Source organism: Vanacampus margaritifer, chromosome 1 (assembly GCF_051991255.1).
Source record: "Vanacampus margaritifer isolate UIUO_Vmar chromosome 1, RoL_Vmar_1.0, whole genome shotgun sequence".
In the NCBI taxonomy this organism is placed as follows: Eukaryota; Metazoa; Chordata; class Actinopteri; order Syngnathiformes; family Syngnathidae; genus Vanacampus; species Vanacampus margaritifer.
Genome location: NC_135432.1, coordinates 19,953,303 through 19,969,963, shown reverse-complemented (window position 1 = coordinate 19,969,963; position 16,661 = coordinate 19,953,303). Strand labels below are relative to the sequence as shown.

The 16,661-nt window shown below is 38.8% G+C and overlaps 1 protein-coding gene across 3 annotated transcripts in view; it reads left to right on the top strand.

Annotated features, from left to right (window-relative positions):
- Window positions 1–16,661, top strand: part of syt6a (synaptotagmin VIa) — an 84,359-nt gene that overhangs the window by 44,190 nt on the left and 23,508 nt on the right. The window contains exon 1 of one of the 3 annotated variants that reach the window (XM_077585124.1): window positions 7,603–7,736. The exons of the other annotated variants lie outside the window; for them this stretch is intronic. The gene's annotated coding sequence lies outside the window, so the exon portion shown is untranslated. Of the gene's footprint in view, window positions 1–7,602; window positions 7,737–16,661 lie in introns of those variants that run through there. 3 annotated transcript variants of the gene reach the window in all.

Below are 16,661 nucleotides of genomic sequence, written 5' to 3'. Positions count from 1 at the left end.
CCGATCAATACAGCATGAGAGGAAACAATATTGGCTTTGTAAACAAGGGGAGGGGCTGTACTGACAATGATCTCACTTGTTACAGGAAGCTCATGTTTAATAGATGAAATCAAACCCGTGTGAATAGTGGGCTCCACTGTGGCCAAGACACAACAACACATTTGAAATTGTTGCAGAGAGAAAGTCCATAATCTGACACTTCAAAGCATTTTTTTAACCAAGGCTCAGGCGCTGCTTCTGACTGCAACCTGCACATTTCATCTATCAAGAGATCAAAACAGCCAGAGGCTATTCCGTGGTTGTTTTTGTCCGGTGAACAGAAAACTATAAATTTAGTATTCCTAAAACAGTCAAGCAGCATTGGAGGTTCCATCCAAGATAGAGAAAAGTTTGTGACAGTGCTCCGGTGAGAGCAACTGAAGAACCAGTAACTGTACAAGAGAACCTTTATAACTCAAACTGTTGCCATCTTTACTGAAGGGGAAGTCAACCCCAAAATTTCTCTACATTAATATGTTGTATGCGCCCACTAGTCTAAATAGTATTTTGATTAATCTTATGTTTGTGGAATATGAATAAAGCAGCAAAATCCACCTGTTTTTTTTCCATCTCAGGGGGCAGCTTTTTTGCTACTTGTTGACTGAAAATGACATCACAGTTGCTCAGGTCACAGTTAACACCGAATCACGGCTTCACCTGTTTTCTGAGTTTGGTCATGTGACGGTTACAAGCTGAGCCGTGGTTGGTCTTTGCCTGAGCCCTGAGCAATTGTGATGCATGTGGCAAAATGGACGCCCCCTGTGTTGTATAAAGAAAAAAAGGTGGATTTGGCTTCAGATTCCACAAACACAATCTTAACCCCTTCAGACCCATAGATGGTCGCAGTGTCCCAGTGGGCATGACATATTCGAGTGTAAATAACAATAAAACGCATCATTTGGATGATGTCAACAATTCTGGTTCATGATTGGATTTTAACTGACCAATCATAATCACAAGTTGACTTGCATGATGTTCATGTTAAAAATGTTGCATATAACACATTACAGCCATATTATCTTGGCATCCACTATAACAACTAATAACATGAGATAATTGTTAATATGCATATTTTATTCAAGGTTTTTTATTTATTTATTTTTTACATTTTCTGGATGCCCCCTTTACACTATGAATGTGGTCACCATAGCATAACAAATGATTAATCAGTAATGCCTCATGTCTCTGATTGGTTGTATTTCCTCTGGCCTGGTGTTTTCCTAGAATCAAATTAGAGATATAAGATGGGGCCAGGGAGGGCGGATGTTTTTCCAAAATGTACCACTTTCAGGTCATATTGACAGTTTTAACTAGGCAGGCAATGTTTCAGTAACATTTTGGCATGCTTAAAAGTCATCAAAGGGTTTGTAATAAATAATAACAAATAGACTGTTGTCATGAACTGTAAAAGCAATTAACCTTCCGTTTGCTTTGCGTCCATTAATATTCTTCCTTTCTGCAAAACAAATGTTTTATTAACAATATTCAAGCTCTGTAGCTGTTAGATAGTTATTTTAATTTTAATTTTTAATTTAAAAAAATAATAATTTACTTTGTCATTTTTGCAGTCAGTGTTTTTGCTGTTGTACCCATATTTGTTTAGCTTTTGTGTGTGTGTTTTAAAGATTGGGAAAAAGCCTTAGAAATGTGCCAGCAAAGACAAATTAAAAGTGTAGCAATGCCTTTCATATTTTAAATGTCATGAAATAATTGTTATAAAAGATAGATAAATTATGGTGTTAATGATGTTAATGTGCTGAAATGCTAATAATTGATTTACCTAATAATAATAATAATAATATTAATAATAATCATTATCATCATCATCATAATAATGATAATAATAATAATAATAATAATAATAACAATAATAATCATACTGTTTAATTGCGCCGTAGTGTATCACTAACCTACGCTGACAGTACTGAAGTACTAATTACAGTTAATACAGTATTTTGTAAAACAACAACAAAACATAAACGTGCCTTCTTGTGCCGCATGACAACATATACATAAAAAAAAAAGAAAAAAAAGTGACAACATATTCCTATTCGCTGTGCAAAGTAGTTGATTGCGTGCCGTTTGTCATTTCAAAATGTTCCAAATGTGTAAATGGTGAAGAGCATCAGGTTATTCATCCCTCTACTGCTCGCTACAAATATGCCACATTCGCATGCTGTGATATTCCGTGAAGTATTTAAGTTTCTTTGGCATTTGAACTCAGCAACCTCATCTCTCACTTCACTTGCATTATTTTCCAGATTTATACTTATAGGATTGTATTACACTTATTTACCTGACTGCAGGATCAATAACTGATCGATATGTGTTGGATCAAGATGAGGAAGAGTTAAATCAGGCCCAGTCAGCGTCAGGTTAATAATCCCAGCAATAACGACTGAACCTCAGCTGGTCATCTTTCTTTTCCAACTGTATGTTGAGGCTGTGAGCGTCTGCGGCCCAAATGTCATCCCACGGGTGATCCAACAGGGTCACAGTGATGGATGCATCATTTCTTCATGCTGACTTGTTTCCCGCCATCGTTCGGAGCCTCGGGGGCCGAAGGTCAGATCAAAGCTCGGAAAAATCGGATGTGGTGGCTATTTCCCCACCAGTTCATTCAGAGCAAGTGTTGCGTTGTGTTCTTGAAGTGGAATCGATGGAGAACAAAAACGAAGGATAATTATGACAAATATGCATCACTGCTCTCTTAACCTTCCTTTTTTTTTACTTCTTAGCTACAGCAACAATGTGCATTGGTTAGTCGGACCTACTGATAGGATGTTTACACATCAAAAATTATTAAACACTAAATCAATGTGTTTTCCAAATCAATTTCTTAATAAAAAAAGAAGAAAAAAAGATCATTCTGCTGGCATGAATGCTATATATTTACCCGATATTTTCTTTTCTCAATGTCTCAAAATAACAGGTCAATTTGACTTCCAGGATGACAGCAAGGTCAATAGCAAGTGGATGATTTGTTTTATTTTTAAACAATTTCCATTTTTTCCTTGACAAATGGTCTAGTTCCAAACTGGTGCCGGTAAATGGTGAAATGAGATTGTGTTCCTCCCACCTGGTTTGTTACAGCTGGAACAAAACAATGCGTAGACCTCGTGCATGACAACTGCAGCCGTGTCCAGAGCTGTGCGACATCATGGGAAATCTATCTATTCTTGTAAAAGACAATTGAATTTAGTATTTAATCTAACCGCACCTTGACAGCCACACAGTAAAATTGGAAGTGTAAATTTATCTCCCATAGTGTTAAACTTAACAATTTCAATACGTTTATATAGTTCTCACCAGTTCCAAGTTATTTACACTTCCAAAAGTGTACAAATTTAACTCTTTGGTAGAGTGAAATTACAACACCCATAGTGTTATTTGACACATAAAAGTGAACTTTTGATACTTTAAAGTGTCTACTTTCACATATCAGCGTTTTTTTTTTCACATTGTCAGCGTTATTTCTTAACACTCAAAAGTGTTATTTCCTTTTATTTGTTGGTGTTAATTTCTCACAGTTTTGTTGTTACTTTTAACCACAAAGTGTTATTTTCATTCCGTTTTTGGGGGTGTTATTTTCTCACAGCTTTAATGTTACCGCTGGATTTTTAACTCAATTTGATCCAACAGAATTTGTTGCTGTGCAGCTTTGCCATTACCATAAAAAGTGTGTGTTTTTATTTTTGGTATGAAACCTTTTTTTGTTACATCTATCAAAAATATCAAAATTTTCCTGTATGTCAACACTTTCCTGGAACTTAAGGTATGCTACGCTAACCAGTATTTACAGCTAAATACCAACAACACAGCAAATCAGTCAATGTTAAATTTCCGGTGTTCGATCAAACATACAGTAAGCAGTTATATTTTAGCACTGTCAGAGTGTTGGGGGTGGATGTAGGGTGCAACCTGAATAGCACTACCTTGAGCGTTAAATTGACCACACCCTCATTTCCAACGATGGAGAAACTTTCCAAGTTTCCAGCTCGCTGTCGACCCCAGTTCCTCCCATGTAAGGAGGAAAAGTGCTATATAAATGACATACCAGAGTAAAGTCAAGTTTGAGTTAAATGTTACATGCAATTTTTGTAAATACGGGAACAAGTCCAATAAGAACCTGCAAACTCCACACGGAAAAGCCGCATGTGAGATTCTAACCCCCGAACCTCAGAGCTGTAGGAGGCAGACATACTAACAAATACATCACCATGCCATCCTGTGTTAAAACAGTCTTTGCAAAAAGATCCCCCAAAGCAGCTTTTGAGGCTAATGCAAGACGTTAAGTAGATAAAGTGCCTCCTCCCTCAATCAGCATCACTCCTCTGCCCGCAATCCACTCGACAGGCTTACTAGGAGTTGTATTAATTCGTCACAATAATGCGACACTTCAAGCCTGCGGAACATCAACTAGCAAGCGGTTGTAGCTGGTGTTTGTAATGCGTGTAGCAAATCCATTTAAAATCCCTGGTGATGAAAATTAGTACGACCGAAAACCAGTGGGAGCCATTTCCGTTTTTGTTGTTGTTGTTAGCACAGGCTGATGGCTGCCGGTTGTTTTTTTTATTGCAAATGAAAGCATCCATGCAGCAAGCGCAGGCCACATCAATAAAGTCCATCTTTATTATCATTGGATAACATCATGCCGTGCTGCTCTAAGATGTTTCTAAACGGATTGTAATATTGTTAGTCATTCGTATCATAAAGCTTGAACCAACTCTAATGAATCATTATATAAAACCGCCGGCAAGTCCTCGGCAAATGATGAGCTCACATTTATTCCTGTCCTGATGTGGCCCTTTGCTACTTTTTTTTAGTGTCCTACACTGTAGAAAATACTGTACCTCCATTCCCTCCCCAAACGTTTACTACAAAGTTGGAAACATACAACTTCCTATTAAGTCTTGTTAAGTGCAAGTTCGGAGGGCTTTTGAGCATCTTGTGATTGATTTCTTAATTTTCTCTCTAGCCTATGATGTGTATTGCAGATTGAAACTCTTGATTAATACTTTTATCTCCTCCCAAATCACTGCAAAAGTAAATATGCGTTAAAGCTTTGTCAATGAACAAATCTGAATTTCCTCCTCACAGACAGGTCACAGTTCATCTCTGTTGTTAATAAATTTGGTCCAGTTAAAATTGCTGTACTTTATAGTACACGAGGTCAATACAATCCATTGTTCCCTCATGAGGGCGATTGTGTTTTTATTGCATTTCAGCAGCGACTTCCAAGATCTGTTGACACTTCAGTAAATTAATATGACATGACGGGGGAGACACTGGGAAGTAATCCAAGGAGCATTTGAATTGCACGCTCACACATGGATTACATTTTAAAGTCGAAAGTGTTTGTGAATTTATTTATTTATTTTTTGACAATTCCTGAAAAGCATTCAAAAATGATTTTGAGTTATAACTTGGAAACCTTTTTCTTCTTTTCAAATGAAAGTCATTTGTCTCAGCCCTCCCTAAACTGTCTGACCTTGAAAAATGTGTGTATGACTTGTATAGCGTTAATACATTACAATAGTAGGCTACCTTGTTCATTTTTTTAAATTTCCTTTTCTTTAAGTGTGATATTGAGCAGTAAGTCAGCTTCAGTATTAGTTGAAATGCGTGATTTCTTTTTCATCCATTCAACATGTTGTTAGTGTGCCTTTGATTGTGATTGCCGAAAACAGGCCTTTTGCGTGGCGGTTTCTTTTGCATTCACAGAGTTAAAGTGTTTTCACATGGATAATTTTTTCTTTGGACCCTGACATAAAGAAAATTTTTTTTTTTTAAATGACTTTTGGCAAGGAAAAATAGAGCAAGACTGTGATGGATAACTGTCCCAAACCATTTTGATGCAGGAATGCCAACTACTTGCAGCACCAAGGATCAGATATCCTTTAAAATCATTGGCTTCTTTGCAATTCAGCAGAAAGATGACAGCCAGCATGTATAGAGTATTTACATAGAGCTTGTAATTCCCTCGGAATGTGTGTGTCGCAAAAATACTGCAGAACTAGCAATGGTAAAATGTTGGCTTTGATTCTTTTTTTTTCTCTTTTTTTTATTTTAATTTTTTCCTGGTTGGCTTTGATTCATGACAGCATGTCATTACAATAATCAGATAGAATGTCAACATGCCCCCAGAGCAATGAGCTTGGTAGCTTACTACATTTTGTTCTTTGATTGACTTTGAAGAAGTATATACAGGGGAATGTCTACAGCCAAAAATATTAATCATTTATTCAAATTTCTAAATAAAAGGGTATAATGTCAATACAATTAATTCATACCATGGACGGTGTCTTATGTCGTAGTGGTAGACCACTACCACCCAGTAACAATAAGCCTCATTCATTAATAAATGCCTAGAAATGTTCATACACTACGCACAAATAGAGCGTACACCCGAAATCACCGTCGGCTTCATGGTACACGTGTACCAGCCTAACCTTGCCAGCAAGCTGAATTCTCGCGGTATTTGTTCACAAAAACTACGAGAATACATCTTATACTGCTCCCGCTGTCCGTTTGCAACTGACTTTTAATAAGTCGGACCAATCAGGCGTTGTTTAGGGCATGAAGCTGTGACGAACCCAGGAAGCGCCGATACCAGGGGGAAACAAACCTAACATAGAACATATGCATATAATTCTGCGCTTTGTGCATTTTTATCTGGTAAAGATGTTCGGGCTTTTTTTCTTTTCTTCATGAGACCGAAGACGACATTTTCATCCGTTACCGTGATTGAAACAAAACAAACATGCTCAAGATGCCAATTTGTCCAATCAGCACGAAGTACAGTGGTACCTTGGCTCACGAACTTAATTGGTTCCCACAGAGAGTATGTGAGCCAAAAAGTTTGTCTTCCAAACAAGTATTTCCCATAGGAAACCATTGAAATGAGAATAATCCGTTCCCAGGTCCCCATTAAACACAATTTTCTACTAAAAAAGCCTTAAAACTACACAAAATATACCTTATTTTATGTATAATAAATGTGCTATTGTATTGTAATTAAAGAAATACACTGTACTGTATAATAAAGTGTTTTTATTTACAAAACTTGCAAATTGCCTTTGTGATGGTACAGTACAGTAGTTGAAGGCTTGATGGAATGGAGTGGGAGGAGGAGGGAGGGAGGGAGTTACTGTTTGGAAGGAGAGTCCGGTGTGGCTTCTCTTCTTTGCTTCTTCGGAGACTCTTTATCCTTTGTGCTGACTAAAAACCTCTTAATTGACACCTGTTGCTTTCTGAGTTGTAAGGTCTTACGAAACTGAGGCATCACATTATCATTCATCATGTTGATGATTCTCATAGCCACAGTCTTTTCTGAATGGTACCGTTCGACAAAATCCTGCACATCACTCCACTTTGCTAACATTGTCTTGATGCTCTCTCTTGATGCTGCAGCCATCTCCTCCTCCTCCTCCTCCTCGTCCTCACATGACAACTCCTGAACGGCTTCTTTCTGCTTGTCCTCTTGAAGGCGAATCAAATCCTCTGTGTTGAGGACCTCATTATGGGCAGCAACAAGCTCCTTGACGTCATCTGCATCCACTTCGAGTCCCATGTTCTGTCCCATGGAAACAATGTCGTTCACAACAACAGAGTCTTGAGGATCAAATCCTTCAAAGTCCCTCTCAAGGATGCATGCGGGCCACAACTTCTTCCATGCTGCTTTCAAGGTTCGAAAGGTAACATCATGCCAAGCCTTTTCTATCATTTGAACACAATGATACACATTGAAATGTTCCTTCCAAAAATCCCTAAGGGATAGGTCGGTGTCATTGGTCACGCGAAAGCACCGAGTAAATAAAGCCTTAGTGTAAAGCTTCTTGAAGCTTGCGATCACTTGCTGGTCCATGGGCTGCAGGAGGGGGGTTGTGTTGGGAGGGAGGAATTGGACCTTGATGAATTCAAGATCACCTTGAAGTTCCTCCTTCAAACTTGGTGGATGCGCTGGGGCATTGTCAAGGAGAAGAAGACACTTGACAGGGAGTCCTTTCTCCTCGAGATATTTCCTCGCTGAAGGAGCGAAAACATCATGCATCCAGTCCATAAACAGGAGACGAGTAACCCAAGCTTTGGTGTTGGACTTCCACATTACAGGAAGCTTGGATTTAACCACCTGTTTTTTCTTGAAGGCCCTTGGGTTTTCTGAGTGATAAACCAACATCGGTTTTATCTTACAGTCGCCACTGGCATTGGCGCACAGCAGGAGGGTTAGCCTATCTTTCATAGGCTTATGCCCAGGGACGGACTTCTCTTCCTGTGTAATGAAAGTCCGGTTAGGCATCTTTTTCCAAAAAAGCCCGGTTTCATCAGCATTAAACACTTGATGAGGAACGTAGCCTTCTTCTTCCACCATCTTGAGGAATGATCCCTTGTAAGCTTCGGCAGCTTTAGCGTCAGAACTGGCTGCCTCACCATGACGAATGACACAATGAATCCCTGTACGACGCTTAAAGTTCTCGAACCATCCGTGGCTAGCCTTGAAATCATCAATGGATGAGGAACTTCCAGGTTGTCTCTCGATGATATCCGCGTGAAGTTGCCGTGCTTTCTCGGCGATAATAGCCTCACTCACACTGTCCCCTGCTAGCTGCTTTTCATTGATCCAAATCAACAGAAGTTTTGCAACCTCTTCTATTGCCTGAGACGGTTGCTTAGACAACACAGAAACACCCTTAGCCACACACGCACCCTTAATAGCTTCTTTGTTCTTAAGGATGGTAGCAATGGTAGACTTAGCGTAATCGTACTGGGACGCTAAGTCACACAAACGCGCACCTCGTTCGTGTTTGTCGATGATCTCCTTCTTCTGCTCGACCGTAATTTTCTTCAATGTCTTCTTTGGCTTAACACTAGCCTTTTGTGGGGTCTTTTTCGGTCCCATGGTAGCAAAAGTAATCCAAAATGATCCAAAATGTCTACCGAACACAAACCACGTCCGCACTCAAACAAAGGGGGCGACGAACTGGGAAGCCGTGAGCGTGCCTCAGCTTCTCGTGATTTCTCGTGTCGCGTGATTTGGTTCGTCCGCCGAAAACTAGTTCGTCAGCCGAGACAAAATGCTCGCGAATTTAATGTTTGTGAGGCGAAAAGTTCGTGAGCTGAAGCGTTCGTGAGCCGAGGTACCACTGTATTGTACAGAATGTCCCGCCTTTCCTGATCAAATCACCGAGGAGCAGTCCCAGATTGATACTGTTGAGAATTCCCTCGGCCTCGAGTGAATCACAATATCAATCTGGCTATTGACAGGTTCGAGGATGGTTGGAAGTTGGATTTATCCCGGTTGTTTTTTCCTAGTTCCGACCTGGAAGCGTTTGAGGAGAAAGCAAAATGGCGCATAGTGATAAATTGTTTTTTATTTTAATCCTCAAAACACATTTTTACTTGCAGCAAACTTACCTTCTTGCAATTTTGCTCCATTTATGTAATTATCTTATTTCATTCCATACAGTTCAGTAGTTCACCGTATTATTCCATGCAGGGAGATAGCGGCATACTGTCACGTAGCTTACGCTGTGTTACGTGAAGTGATGTTGAATATTTATTAATGAAGAAAGCTATCTAGTTGTATACTGGAGTAAATTGTAATTTACCATTCACGGTCTGTGTTTCCATAGTGGTCGCCATCGAAGCCGGTCGGTGAAGTCGGGGTACTTTTTTTTTTTTTCGCAAGTGGGATTTACGAGTTCAAGGGGCCGTTTCCGTACACACTTCTTGGTTTGAAGTCGGAAAAGTCCGGCTTCCCACTTTCCTCGAATGCAGCATTAGTACCAGCCCATTCTCTGCATCGCTGAATTCAGAATTCATTTTACAAGACAGTGTGTGCCTGTGGTGCTCTACTTTGCATAAGCCACGCCCATGGTGCATTTATGGTTATTTCATTGCTAGCATAACTACCTGCTTTTATTAAAGTTAGATTGTTCTTCTCTCATGTTCTAATCTTAACAGCCCTGTGTTTTTGAAGAAAAACAAAGTGCAGCAACAAAAGCGAAAACGAATAAGCAAGCTTTTCAAGTTAAGACAATTTCAGGTGATTAGAATTATGCCACTGTGTGTGCGTTCAACAGAGGAAGCACTGAACAAGCGCGACTTGTCCCATTTAAATATTTATATATTATTTCAATATTTGCTCCGCACAAGCACAGGCAAGCTGCAAGCCGTGCGATAGCGATAGCAGCTTGCGGTCAACAAGCAGGTTAATTGTTCCATTTCCCATATGGCGCAAGTGGCCAATGGAAATCCACAAGGAAGCAGCTGGGAAGTTACCTTTGACCTGGTAGAGAACATGATCATACAAAAAAAATAATACATCTTTGACCTGCAATTTTATTTTATTTTTTACTTTTCTGGAGGAATAAGGATGATTAAATTCACACTTAAAGGCTATAAAAGCTTCTGTGTGTGTGTGTGTGTGTGTGTGTGCGTGTGTGTGCGTGCGTGCGTTTGTGCTAAGACAATATCAAAAGGAATTGATGTGACATTTTGCATTTATAAAAAATTATATACTTTTACTATATTTCATACAAAAAAAAGTCGGTCTCAATCATTATTCACACTTTCAACATCAGTTTTCAAGCTTTTCCAGCGCTACACAATATAATTATCTATAGTTTGCATGATCAAAATGATTATTTCACATTAAAAGTCGTAAAATTGACTCTCAGAACTCAAACAGCAAATAAAAATATTCCTAAAGAGTCATCATTGTACAAATTTTAACTACTAAGTTATACCGTAAGTGCGTCGCTGCTGAATGTCAAAATAATAACAATACCGCGGAATTGCGCTAAGTGATGATTGAAGTGATTTCAGCATCAGTAATCCTTTGCTTAAGGTCAGTAATGATAAACACTGTGTGTTTTTTTTAAACACTGAATACAATAGAACAAATCTGAATAAAATATCTAATCAATTGCATTTTTAATAAATTTTTGAAATGGTAAAGAGACTTTATGGACACCCTGTATATCCTCACTGTCTATTGATGAGTGTGTACTTCTAGAGTTTATTTTTTCCAATGTACATGAAATATTAACTTAATTAAATTTTTCCTGATAAAAACACCAAACTGAAAATGTAAACTTCATTAGTGTGGGTACACTCATTGAATCATTAATTCGCTACAATTTGTTAGTAGTGAGCAAGTAGCTTTGTAAATATTTAAAGTAGGACAAAGCACTAAATTCTCCAACTTCCACATGAGCATCATTTACCTCGAGTGTCAAAAGCATTTTTCCCCTCCTTCTCCTCCACTGTGGTTTCACGCATCCAACTTATCCGCTGGCGCTTAACACCTTCTTTCAAATGCTGGAGCTTTAGTATTTGGGGTTGTGTGGGGGGTGTGGGGATTATGGGATTTTGTGAAAAAGACACCACGGAATAAGCACTCCAAAAATGGCTGAGGTGCCCACATCGAGATTAGTGGGAATTATTCCCGCCCTCGGGAAAAACAGACAGGAAGACAAGCTTCCTGTGCATGTTGACGAAACAGCTTTTTACAAATTAACGTTCCAAGCTACAAATCCCATTTTGTGATCAATTCTGCTGTGTTGGACATTTTCAGTGTTATGGCTTGTCAATCCTCCCCAGAGCCTGTTGAGTTTCCTCAACAAGCAAAGAAGTGTCTTTTAATTAACTGCATTTCACAATTAAAACACTCAATACATGCACTTAAGAGAGTATGATATGGGATTATGTTGACATCAGTTTTACCAGAATTGGACCATGTCTCTTCTCGAAAGAACACTGTTGAATGTTTTCATTCATTTGGAAAATGGATGGATAGATGGATGGATGAATGGAAGGATTGTTGGATGGAAGGATTGCTGGATGGATGGATGGATGGATGGATGGATGGATGGAAGGATTGTTGGATGGATGGATGCATGGATGGATGGATGGATGGAAGGTTTGTTAGATGGATGGATGGATGGAAGGATTATTGGATGGATGCATGGATGGAAGGATTGTTGGATGAATGGATGCATGAATGGATGGATGGAAGGATTGTTGGATGGATGAATGAAAGGTTTGTTAGATGCATGGATGGATGGGATTTTTATTTTTTTATAGGTTTTAGGTGAACTAATGAATGCACGCACACACGCACGCACATACACGTATTCACCCATATACAAAAAAAATAAAAATACAAAAAAATATATATATATATAAAAAAAAGGAGATGGATGTAAGGATTATTGGATGGATGCATGGATGGAAGGATTGTTGGATGAATGGATGCATGAATGGATGGATGGAAGGATTGTTGGATGGATGGATGCATGGATGGATGGATGAATGGAAGGATTGTTGGATGGATGGATGAAAGGTTTGTTAGATGCATGGATGGATGGGATTTTTATTTTTTTATAGGTTTTAGGTGAACTAATGAATGCACGCACACACGCACGCACATACACATATTCACCCATATACAAAAAAAATAAAAATACAAAAAAATATATAAATATATAAAAAAAAGGAGATGGATGGATGGATGGAAGGATTATTGGATGGATGGATGCATGGATGGAAGGATTATTTGATGGATGCATGGATGGATGGATGGATGGAAGGATTGTTGGATGGATGGATGCATGGATGGATGGATGGATGGAAGGTTTGTTAGATGGATGGATGGATGGAAGGATTATTGGATGGATGCATGGATGGAAGGATTGTTGGATGAATGGATGCATGAATGGATGGATGGAAGGATTGTTGGATGGATGAATGAAAGGTTTGTTAGATGCATGGATGGATGGGATTTTTATTTTTTTATAGGTTTTAGGTGAACTAATGAATGCACGCACACACACACGCACATACACATATTCACCCACATACAAAAAAATAAAAATACAAAAAATATATATATATATATAAAAAAAAAGGAGATGGATGGAAGGATTATTGGATGGATGCATGGATGGATGGATGGATGGAAGGTTTGTTAGATGGATGGATGGAAGGATTATTGGATGGATGCATGGATGGAAGGATTGTTGGATGAATGGATGCATGAATGGATGGATGGAAGGATTGTTGGATGGATGGATGCATGGATGGATGGATGAATGGAAGGATTGTTGGATGGATGGATGAAAGGTTTGTTAGATGCATGGATGGATGGGATTTTTATTTTTTTATAGGTTTTAGGTGAACTAATGAATGCATGCACACACGCATGCACACACGCACGCACACACACATATTCACCCACATACAAAAAAAAATAAAAATACAAAAAAATATATAAATATATAAAAAAAAAAGGAGATGGATGGATGGATGGAAGGATTATTGGATGGATGGATGCATGGATGGAAGGATTATTTGATGGATGCATGGATGGATGGATGGATGGAAGGATTGTTGGATGGATGGATGGGTGGATGGATACATGGATGGATAGTTGCTGTGACAGAGTGCAGGAACACAAACAATGTCAATCACTTGCTCCTTCATAGATGACATTCACTACACTCAAAAACATGACACCTGAATTTGCAAGCAGAGTGGTTCTTGTCAGACCTGCTGCTGGTCCTTCTTAGATTGCTTTTCACACAAGCCCTTTCAACAAGTCTATATTTTTCTGCTTGATTGCTATTCGGCCATATCCTCGAGCAGCACCTTGAGCGCTCACTCCACCTGCGTGTTAACTTTAAGTGCTATTGAAATGTGGAATAGTAAAGTGTACAAAAAGATGAATGTGAACATGGGGTGGCGTGGCTCAGTGGTAGAGTGGTCATCTCACAACCTGAAGTTTCTGTTCGATCCTCAACATTTGTGACCACGTGTCCCTGAGCAAGATACTAAACACTGCTTCCTCAATTCATCAGGAGCTACTGGGACCATTCACCATACACATGCCAATGATTGATATTGTAATGTACTGTATTGCATATTCTCCTTTTATTTCCAAAGCTGCCTCTAAAAGTGACCCTCCTCACTTGCTCCGGGGCCAGAGAGTATCATAATAAACAACACTACAAGTCTACTGCAGCGTACGCATTATACTCATTTGCCTTTACAAATACACATCTTACGGACATGTCATCTCATTACACAGTAGAAAATCATGAAAACTATAGCATTGAAAAAGTTGCTGCTTACTCCCCAGCCATGCTGCCCTGTGTGGCCGCACATATTGTATATGCCAGACAACAAACCTATCTTATCATTTTATTTACCAGTTTAAACATCAATGGCATATTTTAGGAAATTTGTTATACTAAACTCACTTTCACATTTTCATTTTCACTGAAGCAACCACCTTCACTCCCGGCTGTTTTTCCTGGATTTTGACTGATTTTGCAAGGCCTACAGAATATTGTGTTCTATTGCTATAAAACCTACCAAAAGAAAGATTAGAGTCTCTTCTTTCATCAGGAAAAAAAGTATATTTCTATCTGTTTCCGTTTTGCAGCAATTAGCATTAGAATATAGCTAAGTTCGTCATTATTCACAAATCTGTTCAAAGCAGTGGTGGAAATAGCTTTCTGCAACATGGCCCTTGATCTCTTATACTCTACCTGCTTCAAGCATTCTTTTCAGTTCAGAGGCTGCATCAAAGCCTTCGTATGCTCTAGCATAAAAACACACACACAAAAAAACGTATAAATACGTCTTTGTGAGCATGGTAATATCTAAAATAGAACGTATTTATTCGTTTTTGGGAGCAAATGAGTTAATATGTAAATTGGTAATCAGGAGAGAGAGACAAGAGAAACAAGCCATTTTAAGAGGTGCTCAAGGGTTATTTAATATTTTAAATAATATTTAGAAACCACGTTTAACACTCCATCAATAATTTAAACAACTGCATGTATCTGTATTTTGTGGGTGGATTATTTAGAATTGAATTTCAGACAAATGCTTGTTGAATCGATTGTTATCATATGTACTATATGCATACCCCTTGTTTTCCAGAATGTTGTTGCATTAAAAAAAAAAAAAGTTGATGAGTGAGTTTCTCACAGATGACCTGGTTGCCATAGTAACACTGTTTCATTAGAGAAGAAATCCCTCGGGTATGAATTTACCATCTCCATTTCTTAGCTAACATGTTGCACCTTCGTAAACACCCGTCGATCTTCCCAAAAAAAAAAAAAAAAGACACATCAAATTGAATGTGCAATGTGTCAATGTCATGTGGTTGTGGTGGTCTGGCGGGGGCGCACAGCCTTTGTGCAAGTCATCCAAGCGAGGAGCTAAAACACCTTTTAAACATCACAACTCACTTTGCTGCAGAGCAAGCGGCCACCTGAAGGAGCGTTGCAGCCTGATTGATTTGGTTTCGGCAGTATTGATTGCGAGAAGTGTTTCTCAGCATGAAGAAACCCCGAAAAGAGCCCGGTGATCGACTGCGGGCCGGCGGTAGTCCACTCCAGCAGTGGCGGGGGTGTAATCATTAATAGTCAAGCTAAAAAAGCTGGAGGTCGCTCCATTCTCACGCTGTCAGGGGAGCTTGTGTCCGGCGGGAATAATACGTTTCGCTTCATTAGCCATGTGTCTGAAGAGGAAGACCAATGGCTTTTTCTTTATTATCACTTCCCATTCGGTTTACGGTCACGCTGTCCGTGTCTTACTTGTGCAGGATTATTAGCACTCTGTCCTTTCTTTGCAACACAAGTTATTAGCTGCTTTTCAGCTTGTCTGCTTCTATTTCTGTAGCCATTATGGTCAACGTTGCTTTCGCTTCCATGTGTGATTGACGAATGTGGTGCCGCAACGGTTCCCTCATTAACCTTTTCGCGCTGAACCGCAGGCAACACTCACACAAACTGACAAGAAAAGTTAACTAGATGACAGTTCATTGGAATACGGACGTGACAGCCTTCTAACTTCACATGAACAATTTAGTGTTTCCATTTCATCTACAAAAACAGATTTTCTTTACAATAGTTACATTTGATAATTCATATGAAACTGTAAAATACATCGGATAGCCTTGGCTAGACTAACCTGGGACTACGACTTCAACGTATTTTTTTTTTAATTACCATAAATGTGGCTAATAATCATATCTCTTTGAGAACAGCCAATTTGATTACATCCACTAAAGGAAGATTTGTAGTGTGATTTCATTAATAAAAGAGATCTGTAAATAATGCAACAGATAATCTGATCAAAAGTCTGTGACTGTAAGTAGGACTGTCATCTAAAAGTCATACCCATGACTTGACATTTGGATTTTTGGAAACAAGGCATCAGAAAGGAGTCCAGCATTTACACAACTGCTTTGATAAGTGTTTGTTGATTTCATTTGAACACTTGATGACATATGACTTGTCTAAGCAGACCTTCTTCTGTTTTCTCCAGATACAATCATTCTTGAGGACGAACTCAAGCCCTGAATTAACTTTGACTTTATCATGATAAGATTGAATAATGTGTTTATAAGTGAGAACAAAATCGAATTTATTTCCAGAATATATCGCCTTTATGATGCATGTGAGTCCAAAATCAGGTTTGCTAAACTCTTGTTTATGTCAGAGCAGAATTTCAATTACCAACTATGCCGAATTGACTGACTATCATTTCCTACGTCAGAAAAATTACATTCTTCAAATCTGTCCTGTCAGATGTGGTATTGAGGTTGG